Source organism: Tympanuchus pallidicinctus, unplaced genomic scaffold (assembly GCF_026119805.1).
Source record: "Tympanuchus pallidicinctus isolate F22 unplaced genomic scaffold, pur_lepc_1.0 scaffold22, whole genome shotgun sequence".
NCBI classification, from domain to species: Eukaryota; Metazoa; Chordata; class Aves; order Galliformes; family Phasianidae; genus Tympanuchus; species Tympanuchus pallidicinctus.
This window is the reverse complement of record NW_026294739.1, coordinates 840,351-849,251: the sequence shown is the minus strand read 5'-3', so window position 1 is coordinate 849,251 and position 8,901 is coordinate 840,351. Positions and strand designations below refer to the sequence as shown.

Genomic DNA, 8,901 nt, shown 5'->3' with positions numbered 1-8,901 from the left:
TCAGGTTTTGTATGGGATAAGAAGATCAAGAGGAAGGAAAGAGAGAAGTCTCCCTCCTACCTTCCCCTACCTCTGTGTAGTGGGCTTTTTTTCTATTTTGTGCAATCTGTGTACAGCTTTGGCTTTTTTCCTTCCCAACTGATGTCAATGCATTCCTGCTGCCCTTTGTGCTAGCTTCTGGTGATGAACACCTTCTATTTTAAGCCAGTCCAATCTCTCCACCAAATATCGCTCCAGGAATACAATCAGACCTCTGAAAAATATCGGGTGTGGTTTTGAAATGACAATATTTTAATCCTGTCTTGGGCTAGGTTCTCTTTGTTTATCATCATGACTTTTGACCTTAGGAAATTCACCTTATCGGGCCATTCTCTGGTGGTGAGAAGCTTTGTATTTTCTTTATCTGTTGAAGTGAAAGCTGAGATTCAGCAGTGATCACTCAGCTCCCATTGCTAAAAGCAAAGAATTAGAAGTTGCAGAAGTTGAAGACTGTTGGCTGTGAGCGCTGGGAATGGAAACCCCACAGTAAGTAGGTTGGCTGGTAGCTGTGGCCATGTCTGCATGCTGCTCAGTCACTGCTCGCTAGGAAGGACTGTGGTAGTTTAAGCAAGTGCTGGCTAGTACTAGCACTGATCGCTATCTGCAGCCTGTCTCCTGTGCTGTCAACCAAGTGATGTATTTTTAACCCTTAGAATCCAGTTTCTTTTCCTGCCAAGCACCTCTTCTGCTGTCTTTTTCTCTTTGCTTATATAGGGCTGCCTAGTGTTTAGAGAATCTCTTGCTTGGGGATTAATCTACAAGTGCAGTAGCTAGTTTCATTATTTGGACACGCACCAGGGCAGCGCTGAGGTGGACGTTGTTTTTGCAAAGGGAACACAACGTCAGGGAGTTGCTTGCTGAGCTGCCCTGTCTCGAGACTGCAGCAGCAACACATTCTTCAGTTCTAGGGCAAATCCACTTTGTTACTTTTTGGTAGCAGCTTCCAAAAAACATTCTTCCTTTTGGCCTTCAGAAACTTGTTCTGGCTGCACTGCTACTGTTTTCATTAAATAATTACTTGCTAGCTAAATGAACTAATGATGTGGTGAGAGCTGAAGGCTTGTCTGTTCTTGAGGTGTTTGTTTGTTGTCTTTAGTCTCCGCATATTGGATTGACCTGTGCTGCTTCTGTTCCAGCCCGAGGTAACAGGTTGGGTTACTGCTACTTAATGCGCATTCACCACTTCTTTCACACAGTAAGCTTACAGAGCTAACATCACAGATCACTGCTGCTACGTACCTCTCCCTGTTCTGTACGTTTGACCAGAAGTCTGCAGAAGCTGCTTAGGACCCCCCTTGATCTTCTTAACTTTGCGCACTCTGTTGTCAATAGATCGTGCCGCTTGCTTAAATGCTGACCTGCAGCCAGCACCAGATTGTGTTCAGCTGTCTGTTCCTGAAAGCAGCATCTCATCTCTGTGGCATTTTGGTACTGTGCAGCTGGATTACACCAGTGTATCTGCCCAAACTAGCCCAGGATCCTGGTTCCTGTCTTGGAAAGTGAAAGATGCAAGGAATCCTTGGGAAGAGGCATTTCATTAAGGATGGACATGGGGTCATGATTAAGAAGAGGGCCAGAAGAAGTCGCAGCAAGGACATCTCCCACCAAGGGATCAAGAACCAAGAGCTGAGGCACCTCTAAAACAAAGACATGGAGAAACAGATCCCTGACTGTTCTTGTCACTTGTTTTGCTTCTTTTCTGTTTGAACAGAGCCCTGATGAGACTCATGAGTCCAAGAGGAACCAGGAAAGGAAAATGGGAGTGTGCAGCTGCCTCAAGGAGGAGGCCAGATGAGGACAGACAGGAGGTTTTCCAGGCTGAGAAAGAAGACATGGAGACAACTTGGTATTGCACTAGGATCTGGAAACTTCATGCGTATTACAGAACAGCACTGTTGCAGGTATTTGTGACCCACGACCACGTAGCTGGTGCTGACAACTTGTTCTTATCCTTCTGTGATACTGCTAAAATCACCACCGGAGCTGCCCTAACTCTCAGAGCCCAATCCCCCCAGCAACATACTGACAGCTACACCTTCAGATATACTTCCTGATGCTTGTAGGAGGGAGTACTCATTTCTCTGAGATTGCCTGTTTCCAGGTACCAGCATCCAAAAGGAAAAGGATACGGCAGCAGAAGAGCAAGTTTGAGAGTTCTACTGAAGTCTCAACACTGCAATCACTTCCACTGTGCTACCTGATGCTGCAGAAAAAAGAAGACCCTGCTGGGAGCACACAGCCACAGGCAATACTGACTGCTTAATGCAGACGGTCCCTGTGCGTGGAAGCAGATCTGAGGACTGCACACATATCAGGGCTCATCAGATCGGGACCCATTTTCTTGTGCAGTGCAAAGTAAGATCACTGAGGCCTGAGATAACCTTGCCAACCCTGGGGAGTTTCTAGATTCCTTGTCTGTGTGTTCAGTACCTCAGTACTAATGTTCACTAGCTTAAAATAGCATGTCCTTATTTAAGCTGCAGGGAAACTTGATTTTTGTTTTTGAAAATACATTCAGAAATTGATATCCTGGTATTCTACAAACTGCAAGCTGGCATCTTTGTATCATCACAGTCTTCTCTTCTGCACCAGTGTCACCTTCCATTTCAAAACCCACTCCTTGAGCTTTCTCACATCCCTACTTCTGGGCAGGTGCGGTTTGTTCAGAGTTAGCAAATCAGCCTTAATTTTGGGTCATTGGCCTGCCCAACAGGAGGTAAAAAGCACCTCCTATTTCAAGTTTATCGCAATGTTATTCTGCTAGCACTGCATTTATTATATTTCCAACTTCTGCTCTCAGGCTGGTTTTGCTGGGATGTTCCTGCAATAACAGCTGTCCCTATTTATTGTTTTCTTAGGTACCATATGGTAGATATGCCTTGTGCCAAGGCTGAGTGACTCCAAACTGAGCTTTTACCTTGTGTGGAAGAGATGTGCCAGCAGATCAAAGAGTAAATACCAGTTTATATGGGTGTAGTAGCCGAAGTCTGGCTGTTGTCCTAATCGTACTGTTCCCCTGTGCTGTTGGCTGTAGAGGTCAGGATGGTTAACCCTCACGTGTCAATGGCCAATTAAACTTGAGAAGTCTTTTATCCCCTTCTCACAGGCTTTTGAGGGAGTGGTGGAAGGAGGCTACTGTTTAAATAAAGTGGTTATTCTACTTGAAGAAGTTGAATTGCAGTCTGGGGGTGCACTACGGCCACTCCCAAAGCTGCAGGCACAACAAGCTGAGGCATCACTTAACACTGTATTTTAAGACCTCATAGCCCAAGACGAGATGCACCCAAATGAAACTGGAAGGACTGGAGACTAGGGATGGAGCGAAAGGTAAGACTCATAAGAAATGCAGTAGATCTGAGGTTGCTAGCGAGTGCCACAACCATCCTTCCCCATTCACAGTAGTCTTTTCCTTCTCTCTGGAAGAAGGACCTTCTTTCCTCAACAAGTAGCTTAGACTACTGCAGGTTTGCAGGTTTTTAAAGAGAACAGGCAAGAGCTTCCTCTTTTCACTCTCAGGATACCCAGTCTCTGAAACAGAATTGCAGCTGTTATTTCCAGTCCCTGTAGTTTCTCTTGAAAAAGAAGTGTCCCATTTGCTTACAACTTAGTCCTGTATTTATCTCAAAAATGCTCTGCCGGTGTTACTCACAAAGAGGTTTTGTCATCAGCATCAGATTCCCTCGTGCTTTATTTTATGTAAGTAGCAAGATGCTTGGGACACTTGCCTAGTGCTGCCTGCTATGCTGCCCATTGGAATTTAAGAGCATCTTCTCTGTGTTATTAGTTAATGGCCATTTGCGCACAAATAATTCTCCCTCTAAGTCAATTACACCTTTGATCCCTGCAAGAGGACCAAAGAAACTGTGGTCACACTAGAATAAGTAGAAGCCTGCTGTCTTTAGTGATATTTTGATCTCGTATTTCTTGATGCCTTCCATCTGCTGCTGCAGACAGGCCCTGATGTCCAGAGTGCCGAGGTAAGAACCGGCCCCCAAACAAAGCAACTGTGCTGTAGATCAGCATCCTGTGTTACAGCTTGATAAGAACGCATCCACCTAAGGAGCATTTGAAATGAAGGAGAGCAGTCCCGCATAGGAAGGGCTGGGAAATGAAGGAAACTGCCATTTATAGTGAATTATATGGAGCTCTGTGTTACACTGTGTGCTTGATGCTATAATGGGCAGGAAGGACATCGGTGGGACCCAAACTTCAGTTCTTGGATCCATTCAGACAATATGTTAAGCAGCCCTGTGAAATGGTGACAGCACGGTCAGAAAGCAAGGGAAACAAGTCCACTTTCAGGTTTTACTGAAGTGTAAAGCAGTGCTGACTTTTATTTTTCATGAAGGCTTGTCAATCTCAGCCACTTCTGTGCACACATACCTAACTGATGAGCTCACACTGTGAGTGAAGCTCCACAACCGTGACTGAATTTTGCTTTGGGTTTTGGACTGCCCAAAGCTTGGAAACCCTGGCCCCACAGTCAGCATGGTCCTTACCTTCCTTGTGATGGATTTTTGCTGGTTTGTATCATGGATTTCCTCCTCAGGTTGTAAAAACTTTGGTGTGCTATTTGGGAGGGCCTTAAGAAGAAAAGCTAGCGCAGTGATCTGCGTGCTCTGAAGGCTCAGAACTGCAGCCTGCCCTTCTGACCACGTCCAGCCCAGCCTCGGGCTTCTTCTGCACCCCTGGCAGGGCCAGGAGCATCAGACTGGAATCCCCCATGGACACAAAGCAAAAAACAATGTGCAGGTGAAGCCAAATCTAAACATGATGAAGCCAAATGAGATTTCTCACCACAGACAACGACAGGGAAAGGGAGCTGCTAGCTGACGAGGGCCAAAAATAAGGATGCAGTTACCAATTATTACTACCGTTGGAACACGAGTGCTTTTCACTGGAGAAACAAAATTTGTGTAATTAATCATTGGGTCTCCTTCTCTGGCATAATCACTCTGGCATAATCACTCTGGCATAATCACTCTGCTGCCTGTTAGCCACCTGCTGAAGGAAGCAGAAATTTGCATACTTTCAGTAAGTAAATATGTAATCTTTTGTCAAAGTCCAACGTAGTGCAGCCCACACGTGCTGTCCTGCACAAGGGCAGAATCTGTCTCATTTCCAGTTATGATGTGCCCCCAGAGCAGTTCTGTTTGGCTTACAGCTGTGGTTTAAACGTTCAGCCTGATGGTGAGGAGAATGGTGAATGCCTGATGAACTCTCATATTCATATAAAAATATCAATTATAATGTTCTGCATCACTGTTACAGCAGTTGAAGCTTCATGCTCATTTTGGGTTTGCTTTTTTGTTGTTTTTTTTTTCATCAGGATGTCCTCATTGTCTCTTCTGCAAGAAATCTCAGCTTATGTGATATTGTTCTTTAGGTTGCTGGGCAGCTTTCAGCACCAGTTACACATGGAGGGGTCTCAGCAGGGATTGAGGTGTTGGGTTGCTAGCAAAGTAGTCGAGGGATGGAAAAATTACCACTCTGAGCACAAGTTATGTTATGGAAATGCACATCTTCCTAATTATTGCCAGTAGTAAGAACTGTTACTGCATTTTAATTAATTGAAATATGAATGACCTAAATTTAGAAGCAGTAAAGGTTAATTGTTCATGTCCTTATGCAAATAGACATTGCACGAAGTGCAGTGATGTGAAAAATAAAAAGTGGAAGTGCTGAAGGAGCTGCAGTGTTTCCTGAGGACGGCTGGAAATTATTCAGCTGCCTGCAGAATGGATCTGAAGGCATACACTAGGAGCACGTTGGTGGCTAGGCTTTGAAGCTGGTGAGAGCAGTCTTGGCATAACAGAGCTGTGCTTTCTGCCTGTGAGATTCCTAGCAGCAGAATGATCCCAGCACCTGCCCCGCAGCTGGGCATCCTGCTGCTGCACGGTGTGCTTGGAGCAGCACGGCCGGAGCCCCATGGCTGGGCCCCTCTGAGCCAACCCAACCTCACAGGACGGCTCGTGCAGGCTGAGGAGCACGGTGGCAGCCCGAGGCCTGCAGCCCTGCCGTGCCCCGAGCCTGGCACGCTGTGCTGCTGGCCTGCCAGGAGCCGTGGGGCTGCTGCAAAAGCTCCTCGAGAGCTGTCAAGTCGGGGCTGTGCGATGCATCAGGGCAGCTGTCTGGAATGTAGGGCATTGGGACAGCAGCGCGAGGCTGGGCGAGCAACAACGCTTCAGGTTTGGAAATAGTGACAGGTCCTCGGGCAGGCTGGTGCCGGGCCAGGAGGAGGAGCCGGGCAGAGCTTCGAGCGGCAGGAGCGAGTGGCAGCGGGCGAGGGGCTGCGGGCAGGGCGAGGGGCGGCCGGCTGCCTGGGGCTGCGGAGAACAGGTAACGGAGCGTCTGTCTGCTAATTGTACCGCTTAACCTTAGGAACGCTACTGTAGGTTGTTTGTTTGTTTGTCTCTGCCAATCAGTAATTACTTTAAAAAAATGTGATTTTCCCACCAAAAAGAAAATGGACAATTCTCATTATGCGTTTTTCCGTTTCTGTGATTCCTGTCCCAGGGAAAGATGTAGCCAGAGGAACTCATATTCTTGTCAGTGGGCTTCAGTGCTAGAGGAAAGATGGATGTTAGGTTTGTTATAGGAAAAAATACATAAATAGCATGAACATAAGCCTCTAAAGAAATAAGACGTATTTGCCTTTTTATTGCTTCCTGTCTACCGTAACAACTTGTTCCTCATTTAATTTCTCCTCCCCTTTTTAAAACACCAAATAACATCTCCTACATACAAGCGTTAAATCCAGAAGGCTCAGAAGGCATTCATACCACATGTGGTAGTTTACACCTTCCACTCTTCCCTCAAGATTCAGCTGTTGGCCCTGCAACGTGACACTGTTTATTATTGGCAGCTCCCACCTGACCGATCTGAGTTTTATGGTCTTTTCTGTCTAATGATCCTGCTCACAAATAGGTGGGTAGGGAAGGCTTGGGATCAAAGCATAAGCCACAGATTTCACAACATTTTCTTGGCAAAACAAGGTGTTGATTTAGCTGCTGGCTGGAATCTGCAGACCTTCATTAAGGTGTTCTCCTTATGATGACTCTGATAGCATCTTCCCTCCTGTCTCCATGGGAAGCCCTCAGCCCAGCAGCACGGCCTCGGCTGGCACAGCGCTGTGAGCAGGTGGGAGCCATGGCGGAGCGGCACATGGCCGTCTCCTTTAGGGGTATCTCAGGCCCAGCAGCAGTCCTATTTTCAGCCTCAGAACAGGTGCCCAGAGCCTTGTTTACAAAGGACGGGCGAGCAGGCGTTGATCCGGGGGGGATTTCACGTGCTGTTCTGAAGCAGCTGCATCCATACGACAGTTGTTTCCACATCCCCCTGTCCATCCCAGCAGGGCAGCCGCTGCCTTCAGACCGGGCACGTGGGCCTCAAAAATCATGTTTGCTTGAGGCCTGCCTTACCTTCTGCTTCACTGACAGACAAAGCTCTTTGCAGTTACTTGGGCTGAAGAAATAAATTATTTAACTTGTGAAGTGCCTGAAGGACTCAGAGATGAAATGGTGCCCTGCCTGTTAACTGGTCCTGGTACTGGCAAATGGTTTAAAATAGAGTGGCTAAGTGTGGCTGGAGGGCAAAGCTGGAGCTCTGCTGTCTGGTGTCTGCAGCAGCATGGCACGAGGGAAGGCGTGTGGTGCAGAAATGAGTGCACAAGAACAGCTGGCCGTGGAGGGGGTGCGATGGCTGCGGTCGGGCCGTGGTGGTCCAGCAGGCACTGCAGCACACTGCCATGTGAGCTCGGGCTCTGTGCTGCAGGTACGGCCTCGTGCCTGTGCTTGGTTGGTGGTTATAGGTGCTATCTGTCTGCCTGTTCTGCAACAACAGCCCCTCAGGTCTTGCCCTGTGCGGCTAAAAGGAGCTCAGACAACGCCGTTTCTTTGCTTCTCCCTAAAGGGAAGCTCCAGACAAACCCCAGCAAGTCCCTGTCTTGCCGGGTTAGGCATTGTTTTCATGCTCTCTTGGTGCTGTAATGGCTGTAAAAAGGAAATAGTTCAGTGTTTATAGCAGCAGTGATGCAATGCTTGTTCTTTTCAGCTTTGGGATTCCACTCCCATAGCCTTCTCCCAGGCCTGGGAGATGGGAGATACTGGGTGGAAAAAGCAGACACCTGCTTTCTGCATGGGAAGACTGTTCCCATGGGCCTTGTTTTGAGGCTCTTAGGAGTGAGTGGCTGCTGGGAGGAGAGGTAAAGCAGGGCTGGCGTGGACCAGGAGCCTCCAGCTTTCCTGTCTGCCTTCACTCCTCATTCCCATAGAACCCCAGCCTGCACGTGGGCTCTCTGATGTCACAGCCTTCCTCAGGCTGCCCTTGTCAACAACTGTCCCTCACAGCCAATAATGACCAAAAGAAAACGTGGATTTTCTTTGGTCTTTGTGTTCCGTGTGCATTAATCACCTGGGAGCTGTCTGGGCTTTGCTTAATTTTCTGAATACCTGGTAGGGAGCAAAGGCACTCGCACAGGAGCGGAAAATTCTCAGGGCCATGCCGGCACATGGCTTCTTAAAATAGTGAACGCCTTCAGCGGGAGGAATGCGCTGACCCGTTTAGGTGGCATTGCTGAGCTGTGTGTGAGAGCGCCTGGCGATGCTGGGACTCAGACTCAGCACCACCAGAAAAACACAGGGATGCTGCTGGGCGTGCGCTTCTAATTTTAGCTGAGAGCCTTCCTAAGGCTGGCTGGAGACAGCAACATCCCTGACCTCTTCTGAAAATACTGAAATGCCAAACAATCGATTTATACCGCTAAGAAAGTATTAACACAGCTTTACAGAAATTAGCCATCTTTAATAATTGGCTTCAACCTCCCCGCAGCACGCTGCTGTGCCTGGAGCAGCGGAGGTCCAG

General features: G+C 47.7%; 1 protein-coding gene across 3 annotated transcripts in view; it reads right to left on the bottom strand.

Moving 5' to 3' along the window:
* Window positions 1-8,901, bottom strand: part of PLEKHB2 (pleckstrin homology domain containing B2) — a 418,604-nt gene that overhangs the window by 339,038 nt on the left and 70,665 nt on the right. The window lies entirely within an intron of this gene.